Source organism: Aotus nancymaae, unplaced genomic scaffold (assembly GCF_030222135.1).
Source record: "Aotus nancymaae isolate 86718 unplaced genomic scaffold, 86718_ANA_hifiasm-v0.15.2.pri h1tg000029l, whole genome shotgun sequence".
Lineage (NCBI taxonomy): Eukaryota > Metazoa > Chordata > Mammalia > Primates > Aotidae > Aotus > Aotus nancymaae.
The window spans coordinates 62,845,146-62,869,132 of NW_026988442.1; the positions used below are offsets into that span (position 1 = coordinate 62,845,146).

The 23,987-nt window shown below is 40.6% G+C and overlaps 1 protein-coding gene across 6 annotated transcripts in view; it reads right to left on the reverse strand.

The window, feature by feature from the left end:
• Positions 1-23,987, reverse strand: part of LYPD6B (LY6/PLAUR domain containing 6B) — a 137,789-nt gene that overhangs the window by 62,005 nt on the left and 51,797 nt on the right. Inside the window, exon 1 of one of the 6 annotated variants that reach the window (XM_064382206.1) lies at positions 18,977-18,997. The exons of 3 other annotated variants lie outside the window; for them this stretch is intronic. The gene's annotated coding sequence lies outside the window, so the exon portion shown is untranslated. Of the gene's footprint in view, positions 1-16,482; positions 16,544-18,976; positions 18,998-23,987 lie in introns of those variants that run through there. 2 more of the 6 variants (XM_064382205.1, XM_012457092.3) reach the window with 2 other exon arrangements.

Here is a 23,987-nt window from a genome sequence, read left to right on the forward strand (position 1 = left end):
TGTAGAATAATTCCCTTCTGTTTTAGGCTGAATTGTGCACCCTGCCCCCACCCCGCCACACCAAATTCATACATTGAGGTCCTAATCCCCAGTACCTCAGAATGTGACTATATTTGGAGAGTCTTAAGAGGTAATTAATTAAAAATGAGGTCATATGGGTGGGCCCCAATCCAATCCAGTAGTTGACTTGTGACCTTATAAGAGGATATCAGGACACAGATGTACAGATGGAAGAAAATATGAAGACAGGGAAAAGACCATCCACAGGCTATGGAGACAGCCCTCAGAAAGACCCAGACTTGCTGACACCTTGATTTTGCACTTTCAGCCTCCAGAACTGTGGGAAAATAAATTTCTTTTGTTTAAGCCACCCTGTCTGTGGTGCTTTGTTGTGGAAGCCTGAGCTAAGATACCTTCCCTTTATCTTTCCCCTCTAATTACCAGGATTCCCAAGGAAGAGTCTGGAAAGGTCACAGAGACACTCTGTGTCCTACTTAAGAACCTCATTGTCATTCATTCCCTTATCCCCAAGCAGGGTAATCTCTAAATTCAAAGAAAGTGACAAACAGGAACACCTCACAAACATCCTAAAGATCCCAAATCTGAAACAGGAGACCACTGCCTTCCCCATGCCCTCAGCTTTCCACAGCATGGAAGCGTTCTGCACCCTTTTTAAATGGTCTGTGCTGACGAGAGGTTGCCCTGCAAACAGCATCTTTGGGATGCTATTTCCAGAAATTGTGTCCTCATTTCTCTTACCTTGACACCCAGGGCTGGCTCAGATGCCTTAACCAACCAGCTTCCTCTTTCTGAAAAGAAAGGAAAAGTAGGGGCAAAAATCTTTGCACATTACAGAAACAAGTCCAGAGTAAGAGATTATCAGCAACAAGAAGATTCCCAGTTGCCTCAAGGCTTGATTCACAAGTAATCACTTTTTCCTTCACTGGAAGAGTTCACACAGGAGAGGTGACTGATGTCCTTTGTTAGTGCTGGGAGCCATGAACACCATAGTTTAATTTCTACAGCCTCCACAGACAATTTTTGACCTATAGCATAGGTGGGCATTAGGTCTGACTCCCCATCCTATGGTTCCAAGGGGATTGCAATGCATCCAGATGGGGAACAAAACAAAATGGACTGTCGGGAGGCAAGTCATAGTGACAGTGCTAGAATGAGGGATCACTTAGCCTGTCCTCATGTCCCAGGTCCATTCGACTCCCTGTTCTTGCTCACCAGCCTCTGGAAAAAGCCAATACAAGCTTGGCACAGCTTTGCCAAGAGGTATCTAGAAATGAATATGAAATTTCCTTTCTTATCAGAAGTAATGCCCTGCAGCATTCCCTGGGGCAGCAAACAAGGCCCTTGGTTCTCTCCAGGTTGCAGTGATGCGCTGGGAGTTCTTGTCCAGGGCGCATTCAGCCGCTGGGCAATACTGACACGTGCACCTGTCAAGTTCCAGCAGTGGAGGGAAAAGGAGAGGGCCTGATGCAATTAGCCAGGTGAACAGAGAATTTGTCAAACCATTTAGATAAGACAGTTCATGAACGCATTCAGTTTACATGACGAGGAAGGTGATTATGCTTCTACCCGCTGCTGATTCTGCGGGCTGCAGAGCATTTTCCCAGCAAGGAAGCGAGAAGCGAAAGGATGATTTCTCAGCCTGAAAACTCCAGGGCTCTTGTGTTAATTTAGCATGCATCATGCCTCAAGCCAAGAAGTAATTTAACTTTAAGGGATCAAGGAACACACCCTTGATTCTGAGTGACTTTGTCACAGAATCTCAAACTCAATGGTAATTTAAAAAAAAAAAATTCAAGTAGCTAATAAAAAAGAAACAGTTTCCATATGCAGTTCAATATTCCTTACTTCCCTTACCAATTGGTTACGTATTAGCTTTCCTAAAGGGTTTTGTTTCAATTATAGGATTGTGAGTATTTCAGGAGTCCATATGGAATCCTGTTATCTTGTATCTCTTTTGGTCCTTAGCATGGCATTGGACACAAAATAAAAACTCAGTAAATGCTCAATTACTGATTGCTTCTTGCTTTTGAAATAGTTTTTCCTGTAGGGAAGCAAATCAACTGAATCTGCCTCATTTTTAAATAACACCACTCCACCACTCTTGCCCCCAACCCCATCCCCATTACCAAATGTTGCTAATATCAGCAACAGGATCTTCTCAATGAATATTCATCTTTTCAGTGGATCATATAAGGATCATAAGGAGTTTAGGATGGAGCTGGTTGGTAAATTCTTGTCCTCTATGTTTAAATCTGAACATAATCTGAATTAGTTTCCTAGGTCTGCTATAACAAATTACCAAAACACTGGTGGTTTAAAACAATGGAAATCGATTCTCACATTTCTGAAGGCCGGAAGGCCATAGTTAAAGGTGCTGGCAGGGTTGCTTCATTCTAGAGGCTCTGTGTTCCAGCCCTCTCTCCTCCTAGTGTCTGGTGGTTCTAGCAATCATTGCCATGCTTTGGCTATGTAATGCCAATCTCTACCTTTTCTTCACACACCCTTCCCCTTGTGTCTGTGTGTCCCCTCCTTTCTCTTATAAGGGCACCAGTCATTGGACCTAGGGCCCATACTCAATTCAAGATGAGCTCATCCTGAGATTCTTAATTACATCTGCAAAGGTACCAGGGGTTGAGACTTGGATTTTTTTTGGGGGGAGATACAAATCCACTAAAATATTCTAAACCAAATGACGTCGTCTTCACCACAAAACTCCATCTTCTTCCCCATTTTCTTCATATTATCAGAATTACCATCCTCCTAGTCAAGAGCCAGGCTGAATTCTTGAGTCATCTTCAAGGGCTCTCACCTTGTTACTCCTCATTGCTAATAAATTCCATAATCCTCAGTAATGGAGGATAACTGAATCAGCTGTGCCCTGCACAAGTGATCATGCCTGTCCTCTCTTTTCCATGCCTGCTGTCACAATCACTCGAGCCCCAGCTTGGATCACCTGTTTTGGACCAGGTCAAGACTTCTTCTTAACTGTTCTCCCAGGTTCCTTTACTGATTATACCACATACTACTGCCTTAAACAGATCCTGCCCATGCCATGACACTGTCCACAAGCTTTCAGTGGCATCAAACCAAATAAAACCCAACCTATTTATAACCAAGCACCTAGGTCTACTAGGACAGGTCCCAAACTCCTCTCCCAAGCTTATTTTCCACTGCTCTCTTCCATTTGGTCCAAGCCCTGGTCAAAATAGATTACTGACTGTCCTTAAATAGAGCCTCCAAGTCTTGGAGGACTCTGCCTAGGATTTATTCATTAATTCAAGAAGGCCCTGTCTCAACCCATGCTCCTTGTTAATATCTTACACAGAAAAGCCCAGCTCAAGACAACTCATCTGTAAGACCCTGTTCAGCTTTTATCAACCACACCAGATTCCTCCTTTAAAAATTTAACAGCATGCCAGACAGATGAGGGATTCTTGTTGTCTCCTCCCTTAGGGTACTTACCACTCCATTAGGGGACTTACTTCTCCCTTAGAGCACTTGCCATAAGCCTCATGGCAGAATATGGATGGAACTGTTACCTACTGCAATGCCTAGGTGACTTAGCTGGACCCCTACCTCATATTTCTTGCCCAATGCAATGTTTATGCAACATAGCTGAACTCCTACTGAGCTTGAACGCTGCTTATTTTTAGGAAATAGTATGTCTGTGGTCAGAGGTTCCATCTTAGGCAGTTTACTCAACCTCTGAAGAACCTCTAGTTCAATTATAATCCAATTTCCATACTGATTGATACTCCCACCAGTGCCAAGACAGTTGACAATCACCATGACAACAACTGGATGAGACCAAAAAAGGACAAAATGAAGGAGGCTCTTTGATTCCTAGAAAATCTCCATCCCTTTCCAAGAAAAAGCATAAGATGCCTCCCATTGTTCTTCACACCCAGCCCCTTCATTAAGGATGCCCTATAATCTGTAACTTCCCACTTCTTAGGAACCAAGAAGTTGATTTGTGAGCTACACTTCCACTTGTCCAATTCCATGGCCATTGACTAAAGCCTGCAGTGCTTGACACTCACTTTTGGTTTTGTGTGTTGGCTTCATGACAATGAACAGGAAAGAGCCCCTTTCTGGGGTAACCAGGACCCCAGGTAACAGAACTCTGCTTTACTTATATACATACACCGTGACCTAGCACAGGGCCTTGCATATGACATGCACTCATAAACATTTTTTATCAATATAATATATACAGAATAAGTGAATAATACAGTCCTTCCCTTTAAGGAGCTTGAATCTGGAGACAGGGGAGAATGAGATAAGCATATAGATCATAATAACTATGATCTATACCATAATATTCTGAGTATCATAAAAGAAATATAAATGAAATTCTGTAGGGAGCACAGAAAAGAAAGCTTCTGAAAATAGAGGAGTTTTATGAAAGAGGTAGATTTTAAGATAGATCTTGAAGGAGTAACAATATTTTGATGAGCAAATGTCAGAGAGTGAGGGAAAAGAATTAAATACAGAAGCAAAAGCATCTGCAAAAGACACAGAATGGTGAGTAGTGTAAGGCAAGGCTAGAAAGTGAGGCTAGCATCTGGAATGCCACGATAAAGAATTTGAAATTGAGTCTGTAGGAGATGGGAGCCATGGAAGGCTTTGGAGCTGAGGTGTGATGTAGCCACATCTGCATTTTCAGATGACCATTTACATAACGTCGCAGAAACCAAGTTGGGATTGCATCAGAATTATCTGGAGAGTTTCCAAATTGCTTAATATATACAGAAAAGCACAAATAACAATACAACATTTCTCCATACATAACAAAATCATGTTGATGTTTTGCCACTTTTGCTTAGAATTTTAAGAGAAGTAAACTATATCTCTACTTGAGTTTCCCTTTTTCTTTCCCCAGAAATAAACACTTTCATTTGGTGATTATCATTCTAGTCTGCGTATAGAGAGAGAGGAAGAGACAGAGAAAGATAGATGTATATATCCAACCTCTGCCTTCCAGGTTCAAATGACTCTCCTGCCTCAGCCTCCTCAGTAGCTAAGACTAGAGGCATGCACCACCACACCTGGCTAATTTTTTATATTTTTAGTAGAAACGGTGTTTCACCACATTGGCCAGGCTAGTCTCAAACTCCTGGTGTCAAATGATCCATCCCCTTTGACCTCCCAAAGTGCTGAGATCACAGGCATGAGCCACCATACCCAATCTAGATAGCATTGCTTTTTGTCCTAAAATTATATAAATGGTTCATACAGTAAATATTGTCCAAAAATTTGCTTTATTCACTGTGGAGCACTTTTCAAAATTCAGATTCCTGTATCCCACCCAGATCTAATTAATCACAATCACTGGGCAGAGTTGTCCAGAACTCTGCAATTTTAAAAAAAAAAATCCTAGTTCATTTGATGCTACTAGATTTGCAATTGGGAGTCAGTGATATAGAAAATGAACTGGAGAGAACGGAAAGTACAGGTAAAAAGAACAGTCAAAATGTTTTGAAATCAAGCAAGCAAGAGAGAAGAAGTCCTAAGCAAAGACGGCAGTAATGGAGACAAAAGGCAGGGACAGGTTCCAGGACCCTGTGAGGATACAAGTGACAGGACTTCACGACTAATTAGATTTTGGGGTGAGAAAAAGTTGTAACTAAGAAATGGCCCTAAGGATTTTAACTTGAATGAATCAGATGACAGTGACACCATTAAAAAAATGTAAAAAACAGGAAGAACAGGCTGTGGGAGACAGAACTGAGTAGGTTTCAGACGTGTAAATCTGAGGTTTCCACAGGACTTTTGTGTCAATATCTCCAACAGGCATTCATAAGAACTAGGCTGGGTCAAGAGAGAGGAACTGGGCTCACAACGGAGATCCAGAATTCTCTACTTAAAGGTAACAGCTGTACACATGGAAATGGGCATGTTTGTTTCAGAAGAGAGAGAGAGAGACAGAAGCCTAGCTCAGGTCCTTAAGGGATGAGTATGTCTAGGAGAGAGCCCATGAAGTAGCTCTCAGATGAAGCAAGCCTATGAAATTGACTATGGCCTGAGCAGAAGTGCAGCCGGGATGGATCAGGAAGCCACAGGAAGGATCAAGGTCAAGAACCCACAGTGACACAGTGTGAGGCTGAAGAGGGCGACTGAGAGCAATCATTAAATTGGAAATGTGGAGAATCAGTGACCTTTCAAACAGCAGTAGCAATAATGTGGGGAGGAGTCAGAGCATGACAGGGGTTTGAAACACTGGAAACAGCAATGTTAAACCACTCTTCAGTGTTGAAAGAAAGGAGAGGCCAAAAAATTTGTTAAAGGGTAATTATTTTTGGGTTTAGAAGAGGAGATTTGAATATGTTTCTAGGATGTAAGGAAGGAGCCAGTGGCAGAGAAACTGTAAGAAGATGAGAAAGTAAAAACAGATGAATTAAGGTCCTGAGGAACTAAGAGGGGATCAGATCAGGAAGCAGGAAGGGTCCTATTAAAACTGGCAAACCAGTAACATGCTTCCGCCTTTCCCATCCCAAATCCCCAGTTAAAACAATGCTGGTTAATGCTCTTAAATTTTTCCTTACTAACATAAAGAGAACAAGAAAGAAATAATTACAGAGGACTTTGGAAAATAGAGAGTAGAAGGACAATTGGTTATTAACTTGGCTTATTATATTCTTTGCCCTGCCAACAGCTTGCTAACAAGACACCAAGAAGCAAGCTAACTTGTTCTATAGAATCCCTGAGGAGTTTGGCACCTAAGAACATGCATTGGCAAGAAGGCAGGGGTGAATCTTAGGCTGAAAACAAGGTGATTTTTAAACAGTAGACAAAGCAACTTAGACCCCCAGAGCAACTCCTGAGCCCTACATAGCATGGCACTGATCCTACAGAAGACTAGGGTTTCCTCCTTTGGAAAAAAATTAACTAGAGGGTTCTCTGGACTTGAAAACATCAGGCAAAATGAAGCAGTGGTTGAAGTATGAGACTGAGACCTGGGAGATTCAACCACAGTCTGAACACCGAAGCACCCCGCTCCCATAATAGCAGCGTCCAGCTGCAGAAACACAAGCCTTCTCCCTGTATCCTCCTTCACACCCAGCCTCCCTCCTCCAGGAGACTGGAGAATTCTTCTCTGGAGAAACTACAGTGCCCCAGAGGACACCATGTATATCCACCATCCAGCGCCTACAGGAGAGCCCCACCCATTCATACCGAACTTTCAGCTTAAAGACAGCCCAGGATCACCAGACATTGGAGGCAAACCTCCCACATGAAAAAGTGGGGCCAAAAATAACAAACAATATATGGAACTCAGAGACGATAAGGAATATGAAAACTGCATATATATTTTTCTCAAAAGATAAAAATGTCATCTAGTTATTGTTTTATAGATGCAATATTTCTTTGTAAAAGGAATAATGAAAATAGGGTAGGACTCAGAAGTAAAAAGAAGTTATTATAAATTTTTTTTAAAAATCAGTAGAAGGGTTAAAGATGAAGTCGAAGAAATCTTTCAGAAAGTAGAAACATTTGTGAAGAGAAACGGTAAGAGGCACAGAAGATCAGTGCACGAGCCAGATGAGTTCTAGAAACAATCGAAAGGAAGAAAAATGTAAGGACAGAAATAATCAAATAAATATATATTTTTAATGTTCTACAACTAAAGTACATGAGTCTCCAGTTTGAAAGGGCTCAGAGAAGGCCCAGCAAAATGAATGAAAAAATACATGTACATTACTGTGAAATTTCGGAACCAGAGAAAAAAATAAAATTCTAAAAGTTTCTGGAGAAGGGGAAAAAATTACAAATTAAAGGTCACAAACCAAAACGACATCAGTCTTCTCCATAGCCACAAATACAGAAAAGCATGGAAAGTAACTACAAAATCCTTAAAAAAAAAAAAACAAAATAAAATAAAAACTATTTCACTCTTTATTCAACCTTTATACTTGAGAGAGAATTTTTCTGATACAGAATTAAAGATACCTTTAGATCTGCAAAGGGTCAAGAATTTACTTCCTATTAAAAGATGCAAAGGAAGAAATCAGAGTGTGTACACCAGCAAAACAAAAGAGTAAGCAAAGAGGATGATAGAGGATTCAGAAAACAAGAATATCAGAACAAAGAACCACCACAGCTCCACACCAGGCATACACAGCAAGCCATCCACATTAACACAAGAGGACGCGGGACTCCAAGCTGCTCTATAGCAATGATGTTTACATATGCTCAGCCAATAATAACCTCCAGGTAAAGTGAGAAGATAAACAAGAAAGGGAGTAGGTGATCACAGTACATTGTTGGGTAAGCGGTGACAAAATTGCAGAATTATAATAATGTCAATTGTTACCACTAATTTAACTACAGCCTTTTGATATAACAAAAAGTAATAGATATCATCCAAAACCGATGAGACAAGAGAGAGTGGTCTATACATGTTATTTAGAAATGCAGAGATCAGTATCAAAAGAAACAGCTACAACAGTAAAGGAAAGTGGTCTCTACAGAGCAGGACTAAGGGATGGGGATCACAAGGCTTCTGTTACACGCCCTTTAGAGGTTGCATGGAGAAAAAGAAAGGGGAAGGATTGATTCATGGGTACTTTCTGAGGATGGACAATATGAAGGCAAGTTCAAGATGTTCTTCTACAGTTAGAAGTAGGGGAGGTTATGCATAAGGAATGAAGCAGGGTGGGGAAGGGTGAGAAAAGAATTTAATCGAGGAACCCACATTATGATGCATGTGATACATTCTTGTTTCTTGTGTGGAAGTCTTCCCTGGCCACTTAGAATATAAATTCCTCAAAGGTGGGTACTTCCTTTGTACCTTCTACAGGGATTTGCATTCAGTAGTTATTTTTAAAATGTAAGTTGAATGTTTGAAAAATCACCTAAGATGAATAGGGCTAGCAATTACTATGCAGACAGAACACAGGGTGTGTCTGTGTGTGTCTGTGTGTCTGTGTGTGTGAGTGTGTGTGTGTGTGTGTGTGTGTGTGTGTAGGATTTGAGTACAGGAGGAGACTAATCTTTGCTCAATAAACTATGAATGAAAGAAAAATAGCATATAAAAATCACACACAAAATAAACTCTTGGAAATCTTTCTAGAGAGCTTAGTTTCTTGGTTTGGGCTTTTTTTTTTAATCTACAAATGAAGAAAATAACATGTGAAGACACATAAATGTTCAAGTTCCTTCTACTAGGTTGGTGCAAAAGTAACTGTGGTTTTGCCATTACTTTTAATGGTGAAAACTGCAATTACTTTTGCATTCACCTAATAGACCTCTGGTCATTCCTGCATAACTCCAAATGCCTGGAATGTTCTTCCTCCCCCCACCCTTGTCAATGTGTCCTTCAGGTTTCAGTTTAGCTGCTTTCTTAGAGGTCCTTCCATGCCCCCTTCTGCTTCGGTCAGTTCCCTGGGTTCCCTCCCTCGTACACAGCGCTCGCCACCTCTACACAGCACTTAGTATTATTGTCAATTATAAATTTGATTCGGTGAAGCAGCTACTGTTTGCTCAATAAGACTACAGGTTGCAGGAAGTCTGTGAGACACATGTTCGTCCACTGTCCCATAGTCCTAGTCTTTGCAGGTCAGCCAGGCGCTCTTGTCACACTTGTGAGCCATTGCATCCGGCCTTCCTCAGCACTGCTCGGAACAAGAGGAGGCAAACTGGCAATGTAGAGGGTACAACGGCCCAGAGAGGGGGGTTAGTTTGGCCAACAGTTTTTTAAATGGAAAAATTCACACTAAAGTCTATCTTTCTAACTTCTATTGAAAAAGCAAAAGGGCTGGCCGTTTCTGACTAACACGATAACACATGTCTGGAGACTAGAGTGAGAAAAGAAACTGGCCAAAAATGTATGAGCCTAGACATCTTTCTAAGGACAATGTTCACAGCTATTATGAATTTGCAAAAGGTCTGTGACCCAAAAAGAGGTTAAGAGCCTTGAAACAGCCCTTCTTCCTTCCCCAGCATTTTATCATCTTCAAAGTGTTTTGCCCTCTGCTCCCTCAACGTCTGTAGTTTGGCAAAGATCCTAATTCCACTCCTTTAATCTCTTTTCAGTCACTCCCCGCAGCCCTTAATCACTTTTATGAGTCTTTCCTAAAACCCTCCAATTTGTCCAAATCCAACTGTGAAGTCCTGCATTTCTTTTCCCCAGGAAGATGTAGCACAGTTCGGAATTACTAAGCAAGGGTTCTCATAAAAGCTTTTAGAAGAAATATCCAATATTTGGCATGTTAAATCAATTTTCACATGCAGCTGCTCAATTCAGAAAGGAAAATGCAGGGCACTCCAGAGAACGGGAGGCACTGGAATCTTGCACAGAGATATTTCTTTTGCCTGCTTGTGTACTGAATTGACAGGCAAATGGGTCAAGAGAGATTTGCTCTCCCAGCCATCTTAAAGTATCCCCAAAACAGAAGAAGAATGGAAACTACACATAGTTCCAAACACATGACTGCAATCATCTCTGACTATACACACACACTTAAAACACAACACACACCACACACACAGACACACACAGAGGCCCATGTGCATAAATTTGCAATCAGCCAATCAGCCAAGCCTGCCCTACTCAAATCTTGAAGCTTCTTGTAGTCACACCAAAGCATCACACAAGGCTGGGCGTGGCAGCTCATGCCTGTAATCCCAGCACTTTAGGAGGCCAAGGTGAGTGGATCATCAGAGGTCAGGAGTTCGAGACCAGCCTGGGCAACATGGTGAAACCCTGTCTCTACTAAAAATATAAATTAGCCGGGTGTGGTGGCGCTCATCTGTAATCCCAGCTACTAGGGAAGCTGAGGCAGGACAATCATTTGAAACTGGGAGGTGGAGGCTGCAGTGAGCTGAGACTGTGCCACTGTACTCTAGCCTGGGTGACAGAGTAAGACTCTGTCACAAAAAAATAAACAAACACACACACACACACACACACACACACACACAAACAAAGCATCACACAGTATGATCTGACTGGAGGTAGTCACAATACATAAATAAATTCCTATCAGATGAGAATTCATTTCAATTCCTTCCAAAGCTTTTCAAGAGGCAGAAAAGCCTGTCCTTCAGACATACTTTCCCCTGGGTTAATGACTTGCATTACTCTGTTTATCACAAGTTAAAGGTAACTTAGCAGTTGGATTGATAATAGCTCTTCCTCCTCAAATTGCTTCACCATGGGGTTTCTCCTTTGTTTTGTTTTGTTTTTGTTTTCTTTTGAATATGTAACATTTTGGGCCACACAATTAACCCCAAACCTCCTGGAAGCAGAGTAGGCATCAAAGCCTTAGAGGCTCAAAGAGAATCTGAGTCAATGCTTGGGAACCACTGAGAAGCTGGGGATGTGCCTCTCCGCCCTGGAGTCTCAGACTCTGTGGGGAGCCCTTCACCTGACCATCCCCAGCAATCCCACTGGAGGATGAGGCCTCAGGAGGGGGCCCATATTCGTGATTCAATTCTAGAACTTTCCATGTGTACACCTCTAGTTTCTTGTGCCCTACCTGTGCTGTGAAGAAATAATAGAAATAATAATTTATAGAAGATTCTGCAGTGTTTGAAATACGTTCCAGCAGGTAAGCACAGGGTCTCCTAATCCCACAGCTGCCAGCCCTGAAGTCTCTAAAGCCTACTGTTTGTTAATATGGGAGCTCTCCTGGAGTTGCTTTTCCTTCACACGTCCTTGGGGTTGTTACTATTTGGGGTTTCTAGGAGTGGCCCCCAACAGCCATAATTCAGCCAAGACTGTCTAAACTGAGAGGGTCTTTAATATCTAGGGGTTCTCTTTACTGGCCCTTCCAAACGATCTCTAACCTGATTATAACACTTATCTACATAAATGCCTCCAAAGGCTCCCACTGCTCCTCAGACAACTGCAAACTCATTTCACACAGCCTGGCATGGTGCGGCCCCGCTGCCCACCTCCCATCCTGCTGTTCTCCCTCATCCTCTGTTGGCTCTGGCCACACGGCTTTCTTTCTGCCATGTGGTTCATATTTGCCACGCTCCATCCTACTGCAGAGTCTCTGCATACAGTATCCCCCACTACAGTGCCCCTTCCTCCCTTTATTTTGCTCTTAACTCTTAGTCTCCTTCCTATCTCAGTGCATGTACCACTTAGCCTGGAGGGCCTGGCCTCTCTCACCGTGGTTAACTCTGCCCAATAAAGGTTCACAGCACAGTCTACTCTTCATTCTCCCATGAGCACGCCATGTCACTGCAATTTTACACATGCTTGTATAATTACATGATTAATATCTGTTCCTTGCATTGGATATTAAGCTGTGTGAGGGTAGGACCATGTCTAGTTTTGTTCCCTGATATCGTCATTGGCCCAGAATAGAGGCTTAAGAATATCAGATAGACATGTAGATGGAAGCTTGAATACCCCATCTCAGCAGAACGGTGTATTCTTCTTCCCTGACCTAGTTTGCACACCTTATCCTCTCGAGTTTTCACCTCTGGCCACATGTTTCCTCTGTCCAGAAGGTCCTTGCCCCCAGCTGTCACCTGTTTCTTCAGAGGTCTGCCTCCCCTACTACTGGGAAAAACCCTTGTGCACCTTCCCAGATTCCTGAAAGCACTGCCTTTATTTCTCTTTCTTTTGACTGGCACCCTCACTCTCACTGCGTCACTACTCTGTTTTGCATTGACCAGAATACAACATACAATACCACGGAGCTTCCTGAGAAGTCTCTGAGGGGCAGGGGATGCCAACTTCAAGTGACGTAGCATTAGCTGCTCATGGTACAAAGTGTTGCTGATGTTAAAAGGGAGAAGAGAGGGAGGCTGGCAGATACATCCACCCCTCTTTCTCTCTCCTATGGGCTGCTTCAACACGTAGCCCCTCCTTGTGACCCTCCTACATTAGTTGCAGAAGAGACAGATGTGGTTCTTCAGGCTTGCTGGAAGTCATCAGTCAGCGCAATAAAGCATCCCAGTGTGCTCACTGTATCTTTCCCTGTCTCACTTCTCTTTTCCCTCACTCTCGCCCCCTGGACTTGTATCTTCCAAATAAATTGTTAGCATCTTACTCTTTTTCTCAGACTCTGCTCTCTTGAGCGTCCAGGCAGGTATCCTCTGATATCCCAGGTCCCCTTAAGAGTGCAACTGTGTATATAGTCCCAGCACACAATACAGTAGTTTGAGAAGAGTTTCTTTCTAAATATCCTATAAATGGATGAAGTTATTGGAAACTTGGCCTGGATTAAAAGAAGGAAGCTCATAATCTCTCCGCTTGATTCTGCTCTAGTCAGAACCCACCATCAGTGGTACCAAGTTTAATTCTGAGGAGTCTAATTTAAAACTGCGTTTCTCAACATTTCCAAATGATGAACCACTTAAAGCATCTGATGGAGGCTATGAACCCCTCTTCCCAGAAAAATGCACATATGCATCCATTCACTCTCAGTTTAGGGGGTTCTCAGGACCTCTGAAGCCCCATCTGTAGATTTCATATTAAGGAACACAATCAATGGACAGTGACAAGTAGAGCAGTTAACACCAGGTTTCAGAGGGAACAGTAGAAAGAACAACCAAATCTTAAATAAAAATCGGGGATGGAAGATACGAAACCTGGTGTATTTGAAGGCATGTCAAGTGGAAAAGGCAATAAATGTCTGTTTCTACAGTATCTCCTCTTCTGGAGGTGACTTATCTAATTTCCCCAGTAAGGTTTTATTGTCCCTCCTCTGTGTTCCTATAGCCTCATGAGTATGCTGTGATTCTTACTTATAAAATACTACTAGTCTTGGCCAGGCACAGTGGCTCACACTTGTAATTCCAGCACTTTGTAAGGCGGAGGTGGGCGGATCCCTTGAGCCCAGAAGTTCAAAACCAGTACGGCCAACATGGTGAAACCTTGTCTCCACTAAAAATACAAAAATTAGCCAAGTATGGTAGCGGGTGCCTGTAATCCCAACTACGTGGGAGGCTAAGGCAGGATAATCGCTTGAACCTGGGAGGTGGAAATTGCAGTGAGCTGAGGTCACACCACTGCACTCTAGGCTTGGTGACAGGAGAAGACTCTGTCTCAAAAAAAAAAAAGAGAAAAACCAGTCTTTCATCTAAAGGGCCAGATAGAGGCTCCACTTTGGACAGAAATGCCAAAAAAAGGCAGTGCCCAAAGACCCCATCCCAATTATTGTTTTCTTTCTTCTTCATAAAAATCATTCTGAACTCATGGGCCATACAGAAACCAGCAGAAGGCTGGCTTCAGCCCACAGGCCATAGTTGCCATTCTCTGCATTAAGCTGAAGCCACTGATGAACCAATCTATCTCCCACACCATACTACAACCTCCTCTGAGGCAGAAGTCATCATCTATTTTGCCCCTGAGGCTCAGTTCTAACACAGTGATGAGTACACAGTCGGAGCTTAATATATGTATGTTAAATGAAAGAATCTGCCACAAAGACCTCCCTTATCAGGCAGCTTGAACTGATCTCCTCTCATCTCATCTCTCAGGACCTGCTGACCACACTTACTCAATTATGCTGAATTCTGTGGCTCTTCACTGGCTAGAGAGACCTAAAATGAGAGACTTAGAAAAACAAGAGAATCCTTTCTTTGCCAATTTTCAGGTTGTTTTTTCAGTTTCTGATGTGAGAAGCATAAAATAACCATTCACTATGTATTTCCATAGCTAGCCTTTTAAAAGTAATGTTAAAAGTGGGGATGATGCCAAGAAATCTGTTAAATATTCTTGTGCAGCTGTTCACATCTTAGCATTTAATTACTTATAATTGCAATTTAAAAACAATTAAACTCTGTGGGGGTTATTTACTGCATCTCATGATGATTCTGTCTTTATGCGTCTCAGAAGAGACAATTGGAAGGAGAGATCTGGGTCTAGAACTTCTGCGATTGATAAGACAAGTTATTGTCGCCCACAGCTAATATCCCTTGTCATTCTTTTAGGGTGATGGTGGTGTGATTTTTTTTTTTTTTTTTTTTTTTGCATCACATGTTGCAATTATGGAACACAAATTTCTAAACTTTTCAAATGGTATAGTCAAAACATGGTGTAGACTTGTAGTTTTCAGCATAAGAAGACCAAGAAGAACTACCATTGCTCACTGATGCTCCCTGCCCAGATTATAAACTCATTGTCCTAAAAAAAAGTTTACCTACAGTGAGCCAAGAAGTTGAGTTGGAAAAACAAAGGGACAATTAGAGTGTGTTAATGGTCTCATCTTATAGAAACAGAAAGCTACCAATTAAGTTAAACTTGGCTGGGAAATAAATGGATTCATGCATATTTTTTAAAGTGTAGTCCATAAATATAATATCCTCGATGGGATCATGGGAGAGATAATGAAAAAAATGAAAACAACTAAGGAAATCTGAATAAATACGAATGTGAGCTAATAATAATGTATCGTTATTGGCTCATTAATTGTGAAAAATGTACCATACTGGCGTAAGATGTGACTAATAGCAGAAACTGAGTGTAAGGTATATGTGAACTCTTCATACTATCTTTTCAACTTTTCCACACATCCATAACTACTCTAAAGTAAAACGTTTATTAAGTTTTAAAAATAAGAGTACTCCCTAAAGAATATAATTAAGATATGTAGCTTGTAATCAAGTGAAGAAGGAAAAAGTCGATTAAAAAAAAAATATTTAGTTCAAGGGGCAGAAAGCTGGGTACAGTAGAATGTAGTCCCAACTACTTGGGGGGCTAAGTTGGGAGGATTGTTTGAGCCCAGGGGTTCAAGGCTGGCCTGGGCAAAATAGAGAGATCCTGTTTCTAAAATTAACATATTTTTTTAAAAAGACAAGAAATAAGAAAGAGTTGTCTATGGGGGGAGACGTTGATAAGCATTATATACAACAAACACAAAAGAAACTGGCAAAAACAAGGTTTGCATTTTAGGGATGCAGTATCTCCTATCCTGTTACCCTAATTTAATACTCAGCTGGTACCCTCCAATTCCCTTCTCACTCATAACTTCTTTCACTCGTATCCCAGGCCCCTTATCAGTGATCTGGGATTCAGTGAACCAATTAACAAATATTAACTGAGCCCTGGTGTAAGACCCTCAGTAAATGCTACAGGATCCCATTCCTGGAAAAAGCAAGGAGGCTGCCCATGAGCCTTCTTCAAATGCGCTTCCCAGGCCCAGTGCAGACCCAGCTGCACCCAGCTGGTGTTCAACACACATTTGTCCAGATTGTCTACCCTGATGGGTCTGCACCCTGGCTGCATGATGAAACCACCCGGGGAGCTTTTAATAAATGCCAATGTCCAGAGCCGCACCAACCAAGATTCCAACTTAACTGGTCTTAAGTTGGCCAGAACACCAGTATTTTTTAAAAGCTGAGCAGAAGTTTCCAATACACAGCAGGGTTGCATATACAGGAATCTATAAGGTAAATGATAGCAGACCAAGTCTGAACGTTATCAGCTAATTATTGTAACAGTACAGGTGTGAGAGTTCCAAATTAGTACTATTTTCTCTCCAGCAGCTACTAACTCACTGTGCAGACAAGACTGGAGTTACACAGCTGCAAGCCAGGGAACACCAAAGACTGCCAGCAAGCCACCAGAAGCTGGAAAGAGGAGAAAGATTTCTCTACAGATCTTAGAGGAAGCATGGCCTTGCTGACACCCTGATTTCAGGCTTCTAACCTCCAGGACAATGAGAAAATAAACTTCTGCTGTTCTGAGCCACCCAGCTTGTTTTACTTTGTTATAGTTGCCCTAGGAAATTAATACAGCTTCCAATTAGGTACGGGGGGTAAAAGAAGAATAAGAGAAAACTTGATAATCCAACAGAAGGTTGGAATTTTTTTAATAGTCAAAAGAAAAAAGTAAGAAAGATTTCATATAACAAATGCGAAATAACATGGCAGAAATAAATTCAACATATCAGTAATTCAGAAACTATGGACACGTTACATTCACTTGGAATGCAAGATGTTGAATGACTTTACAAATCTGATTCATTGCTGTGTAATTCCTAATGACATTTCCAGAAAAACAGAACAAAATGATAGAAAATATATAAAAGATACAGAAAATGAAAAAGACACACCAAACATTTTTTTTTTTTTTTTTTTTAAAAACTGATATGGTAATACTGGTATCAGATACAATATCAGAGACAAAATATCAGATACAATATCAGAGACAAAAGGGAACAATTCATAGTGGCAATGCACCAAGAAGATGTCTCTAAACAACACAGCCTGCAAAAATTTAGAGGAAAAACTGACAACTATAAGGAGAAATGGAAAATCCCACAGTGGAAAGTTGGTAGGACTACAGATGATATGAACAACGTGACCAGCAGGATGAATCTAAAAATATGCTTGAAACCTTACTCCCTATGGACAGAATTAACATTCTTTTCTTTTTTTTAAGTACATGGAGTATTCATAAATTAACCATGTACTAGGTTTCCAGGAAGTCCCAATAAATTTCAAAGAATCAGGGTTACTACAAACAACATTCCTTGACCAAAATGCAATATTTTTTAATCTCTGAATTCAACTTAACTTGGAAAGAAATGTGAGTTAAACTACAATGAAATTGGATTTTTCAGTGATATTGCAAATACAAAAGAACAGTAACACCCTGTGTTGGCGAGGATGTGAGAAACGGGACGCTTGGCCATGGCAGAATGTATGTGAACAGAGTTTGGAAGTAGCTATCCATATACATTTCCCCTTTGCTTCCAATCCACTTCCAGGAATTTTTCTTATAGATACGCTTAACAAATGCATAAGGATTTTCATCATAATATTGATTGTTTCAACAAAAGATACAAAAACCTTAATGTCCATCAAAGTGGGAATCACTACAATCTTCTCCTATAGTTAAATATTAACAAGAATTAGGCAGCGCCAATGCTTACTAATATGGAAGCGCTCCAAGACCTGCAAGATGCAAAGCAACATATATAGTCACAATCTTAATAGTTATATATAAAAAAAAAGGAGCATTTACATTCTAAGAACATAACCTAAGAACCTGCTAGCAATTCACTATGAATTGTTCCCTTTGTCTCTGATATAAGTATTACCATGTCAGCTTTTTTTTTTTAATTGTTTGGTGTGTCTTTTTCATTTTCTATATGTTTTATATATTTTCTATCATTTTGTTCTGTTTTTCTGGAAATGTCATTACGAATTACACAGCAATGAATTAGATTTGTAAGGTCATTCAACATTTTGCATTCCAAGTGAATGTAATGTGTCCATAGTCTCTGAATTACTGATATGTTGAATTTATTTCTGCCATGTTATTTTGCATTTGTTATATGAAATCTTTCTTACTTTTTTCTTTTTACTATTAAAAAAGTAATGTGCTTCTGGAAAGAAGTAGAGGGAAACAGGAGAGACCTACTTTCGCTAAATATCTTTTTGTAATACTTGCATCTTTACCATGTTTATGAATTACTATTTAAATAATAAATAGGCAGAAGCCTCTAGTCATTTTATTTATTTATTTAAAATGCAACATCTAAATAAAATGAAGTCTCTTGTGATAAACCTAATAAACTTACCACAGATATTCCAAATTCCTTTGCACAGTCCTTTTAAATTTCTTTATGGATGAACTGTCAGGGTTAACTTGCCTGTGCACTGAAACCAGCAAACACATTCAACAAGGCTTTCAAGGAGGTCATTACCTGATTGGCACATGCAAAGGTACTCAGAAAAAACTGCAGGGCAAGAACACTGCAGACAAAGGTAAGACTGCTTCCTTTACTAGCAAATCAATGTGATGAACCCTGGCTATCTCCCTGATTTCTCTCCCCTCTGTACTCCATGTGGATGCATCAAGTATATTGGGGCCCTGCCTCAGGACCTTTGCACACATGGTTCCCATTTCCTCGAATGCTCTGCCCCAGACAGTCACATGGCTTACTTCCTGAATTCACTCAGCTCTCTGCCCAAATGTCACTTGTCAGAAAGGCCTGTCCAGACCAGCTTATCTAAAAAAAATTCTACCCTGTCAATCTTTTACCTGGTTTTAGTGTCTTCTTCATCACTCACCACCACCTGATGATTTTTGTTGGCCTTTCACATTAGAAGGTAAGCTCCATGAGGACAGATACTTTGTTACTGTTATCTACCAGTACCTAGTAACACACAGTAGGCACAAAATAAATATGTGTCTCTATCATAAAATTTGCAGATGGGAAATCTAAACATTGTTTTTTCTTTATGTTTTGGCCAAACTCCTTCTAAAGTGTTTGTTTATTTTTGCAAACTGCAGCTTCCTCTCATCTTTTATACCTAACTAATGATCAAAGACAGAACAAATGGAGAAAAGTTTTCTCTGGAGACAGAAAACTCAAGGATGGAGAGAAAGAACTTGTGCCATGATGCTGGATTTTGTGAAAATTCACCAGGCCTTTATTTTCTTGGTGACCCAATCATAAAAGTGAGAAAAAAACCTTCTTTCAGCCAGTGTGGGAAATATAACACCAATGCTACAAAAGTACTAGCATTCTAAATACAAGGATGAGCTTAAAGAAATTATTTGAATCTAAGAGTGTGGGAGGGACGTTGGCCCTCAAGGTCCAGCAGGTGTGAGTCAGATCTACCTAAGTCCCCGAGGATCAAGGATTCAGCTGCCATGCCCTGAACGGCCACCCCCGATTCCTAGAAGTTCAACTCTCTATGAGACTTCTCCCATTTACCTTCTTTGGACCTCACTTAGCACTAACCTATGTGAGGGAATCACAGGGACAGAAGGAAGCCTCCTCACCCTGCCACTTCCCAGCAGCCCTGCCCTGAAGCCACTCCCCACACTGGTTCTTTAAGGGGGCCCCATGTCGTGCAAAGCACTGAGCCAAAAGCTCGCTCATCACCTTGGCATCACCAGCACTGACCGAGAAAAGGTGGTGTTAGGTGTGGGCTACAAGCCAAACACTCAGGGTCCCCAGCCCTTTCCCACCACAGCCTGGCACCCAGGAAATATAGAACGACCTGTCCAATCCCCCCGACATGTACATGGTCCTCTGGAAGCAGGTTATATACATTCATGAATTTATACAGAGCCTGGTGTCAGCCCAATAAACTACTTCTGGAATTCAGTTCCAGTAAAGAAAAAAAAATTCACCCCACTCAACATAAAAAAAGGAAAGAAGCAAGAAATTGTAAAAAGAGGTTAGTCTTTTCTTCCCACCCATGGGCTTTTCCAGTCCCTAGGAAGTTCTTCTTACAGTCTAACCTAATTCCTTCTTGAACCAATGTAAGACTTATATGTCTCCCATTTTCACAGGAAATGGAGAGGAGTTCATAACTATGATCCATATCACGTATCTTCAAATACTTAAGTCCTCTCTCTGTCTTCTCCTCTCTAAGACAAACAGGCTCTCTTTTTTAAGTCCATAATCATCATCCAATTTATTTCATGGCCCCCTTGATGTTGAAACACTGCAAATTTGAGTGAGTTATTTTTAAAGTTGTTACATTGCTGTAAGTTCTGCTCCTCTAATACTTACACTTTCCCCATTATGATACCTCTTTGGCTTGTTATATTTTAAACAGTGCAGGGAATGAGAAAAGATTTGCCTTGCTAGCTGTCACCACTGACCCTGGGTTGCCTCTGAAGCGTATGCTTACAGCATTTACCTAAAATTATTAAGTGCTCCAGTGGCATTATTACAAGATGGGGCAGGAAGAGTGCCAGCCTAATGAAGCGGCAGATTATATCTGATGGTCTCCATCTGAAAATCAGCACAGGCCAGGCTGTGTGCTAATCAAGCCACCAAGGGCCCTTCACCCTTGGACAACAGCAGCCTTTGAGTACACCTGAGAGGAAAATGAGCTGCCCCCTTTCTAGTGCTAATAAGCTTAGCGGAGAATGGGTTATGTTTCATGGGAAAAGCTGTGCTCTCCCCTTTCAGGGCAAGCATCCAAAGAATATGGACTCCAGGAGGCAATAAACCATTCCTTCCCGAGCTGGAACCCAAACCACTTTTCTGGAAGGCTGACCTTGAGTTCAGGACTGCCAGCACTTCACGGTGCTACATGTCATAGGGCTTCCATGTATCCTGATTGAATAAATGAATGAATGAGCTGTTAAGATTTACATTTGGTTCTGAACTTCCTAGTAAACAGCAAGAGGAATATAGTTTATATAGTCTTCATGTGCATAAGACAGAAGAGAATATTGCTTTAGAAAACTGCCAAGATAGTTTTGGAGAATGTTGAACACATTCTTCTGTGTGTTCTTAAAGTTCTCTGCTAATGGCCATGTGCGGTGGCTCATACCTGTGTAGTGCCAGCACTTTGGGAGGTGAAGGTAGAAGGACTGCTTGAGGCCAGGAAGTTCAGGAGTTCAAGACTAGCCTGGGTAATATAGCAAGGCTCCATCTCTACAAAAAACAATCAAAAATGAGCCAAGTGTGGTACACATACCTGTAGTCCTAGCCACTTACTTGGGAGCCTGAGGTGACAGGATCGCTTGAGCCCAGGAGGTTGATGATACAGTAAGCTACAATCATACCACTGCACTCTAGCCTGGGTGACAGAGCAAGACCCCGTGTTACTTAAAAAAAGAAAACCTCCTCTGCTGAAAACCCATGCAAAAGGCCAGCGCTCTTTTCTTTATTTGCTGGGTGGAAAGATCTGTTGGCCACACATGGATTTTCCCATCAACATCTGCACCTGCTTTTGTGGCAAACATCAAAGTCAGTAGCTTCTTCTCTATATCTTTAACAGCCAACATGAACATACTATGGAGTCACCTTCATTCAAACTGGTTGGGCCTGATTGGGCCTAGAACAAGAAATCACATGGAGTACTGTTCAGCAATACATAAATTGTTTCTCAGCAAGTGGTCAGATTCCCCTTGCTAATAATGTGCAACTAATTCTAGACTTCCTTTCCCTCCCTAGGCTCATATTTACCAATGACAAAAGTCTGAATCCGTATATTCAAACGAGAGTTCAGAGAATAGAAAAGAGAATGTAATTTGTTTTTTAAAAAAGTAATTTCATTGAATAATGCCATCACACAAACTCAACTCAGGAGGAAAGAAGCCACAGTATATTATTCTAGCTTCTAAGCAGGATAAATAGAGGCTCAGAGGAAGCAATAAGCCTTCTGAATTTTGGAATTTAATGATACTTTATAAAGAGTGAAAAGACTAACTCCTAGTGTCAGCCAGGTTGAAGTGAAACATAATTTTACATGGTATGAAAGGTAATGGCATTGATATATCGTACCAAATTGCCCCAGAAAGATTGCATTAAAATTTAAAATGTATATTCCTTTGACCCAGCAAGTTTACTTCCAGTAATCTTTTATAATGAAAGAATAGAATATTTCTTTGTAAGGTGCAAAGATATATGTATAGGAACTTACTTATAGTACAGATGTGTTATTTATGAAAGAAAAAATAAAAACAATCTAAATATCTACAAATAAAAATTTGATTAAATAAACTCTAGTGTATTTAAAGAACTATAAGGATTGTTTCACTCTTGTATGCATAAATATTTATTGAGCATCTGCTATGCTGCACATGGTTCTAAGCACATGAATTATATCACATAAAATATACAAAAATCTCTGCTCTTGTTGAATTTATATTCTAGACAAAATGTTTTTAAAATTTTAATTAGTAAAATTTGAAATGCCTACATATTTTTTAAATAGAGACATACATATATTTTAGAGATACATATTTTCTTATATATAGTTAAGCCAGACGTACCCTTAAATGAGCCCTTTGCAATCTCTCTGAAGCCCCTGTAGGTCCCTTATTTGCAGATAGAAAACCACTGGAGTATCTTAAAAATAAAATAATAGCAGCCTGAACTTTGGAACACACTTAAGTGGATTCAATCATGGCTTTGACATATACACTAACTGCATGAGCTTAACTATTTAATTAACCTCACACATCCAGTTCCCCCTCTTTGACTCATAGGATTACTATAAAGTTCAAAGAAAAAAAATAACTAAAACCCTTTACACATTGCCTAGAAAACAGCAGATGCTCAATAAATGTCTGCTGTCTTCACTCTCTCCTTAGACTGCCTTGGAATTCAGAACACAACTACTCACTGCCTTTCTCTACTAATTTATTATCCAACTTAAAAGGAAATGCATCCATCCAAAACATTTAAATGAAGAATTATTGTTGCTGGATCAAAGGATTTTTAATTTTCCTCTCTGCCTTCTTTCTCTATCTTAGCCCATATACACACAGCAAAAATCAATCAATCGTCTTTCCTTCAGCAACTACATCTTTGTACTTCCTAGCACTGTTCCTTCTTCATAGAAGAAGCGCCTAAAAATATTTTTTAATTAGGCCAATATTCATTAGCCTACTTTCACCAGTATTCACATTTGTTTTTACAAAATAATTATTTTCACACAAAGCTTTTAATTCAGCGAGGGCAAATGCCTCTGCAGAATCTGGAGGAACCACACCCTTCTGAACTGCGGCACCCTCACAATTCGTTTTCTATTGGACATTTTTCCTTAATTCGTACACTTCGCCTAATGCTTCAGCCGAGGAGCACAGTAAAATCTTTCAGTAGAGTATCTATTAGATAGTTGCAATCATGAAAACAAAATCCAGCAACATAAAATAAGATGGCTCGTGGACCCATTGCCATCTGGGAATGAGATGTTCTAATGGTGAATCTGCAAAGAAGCTAACGAAGACTCGAAACCTCTGGATGCTGGAGTTGGCCTCTGGCTGTAAGGTACTATCAAAATCCATGGTAATTCTTTCATTTAGTCCAGGGCACTGGTAGCTTATGAAATATTGAAAATGATGTTTCTTATGAAACTCACTGCCTTTACACCATGTTTCATCAGATACTTTCAGAAACTTAGCACCAAGGGGAGAAAAATGTAACTTCTGAAATAATGCTCTGTTTAGACTTATATGCATATGAAACTGTGAAACCAATACACATTTTTTTGCTTTGGTTGCCAGAAAGTTCCAAATAAGATATAAATCTTAGTAACTCATTCATTCTTCTATGTAGTCAGTGAACACACTTGAA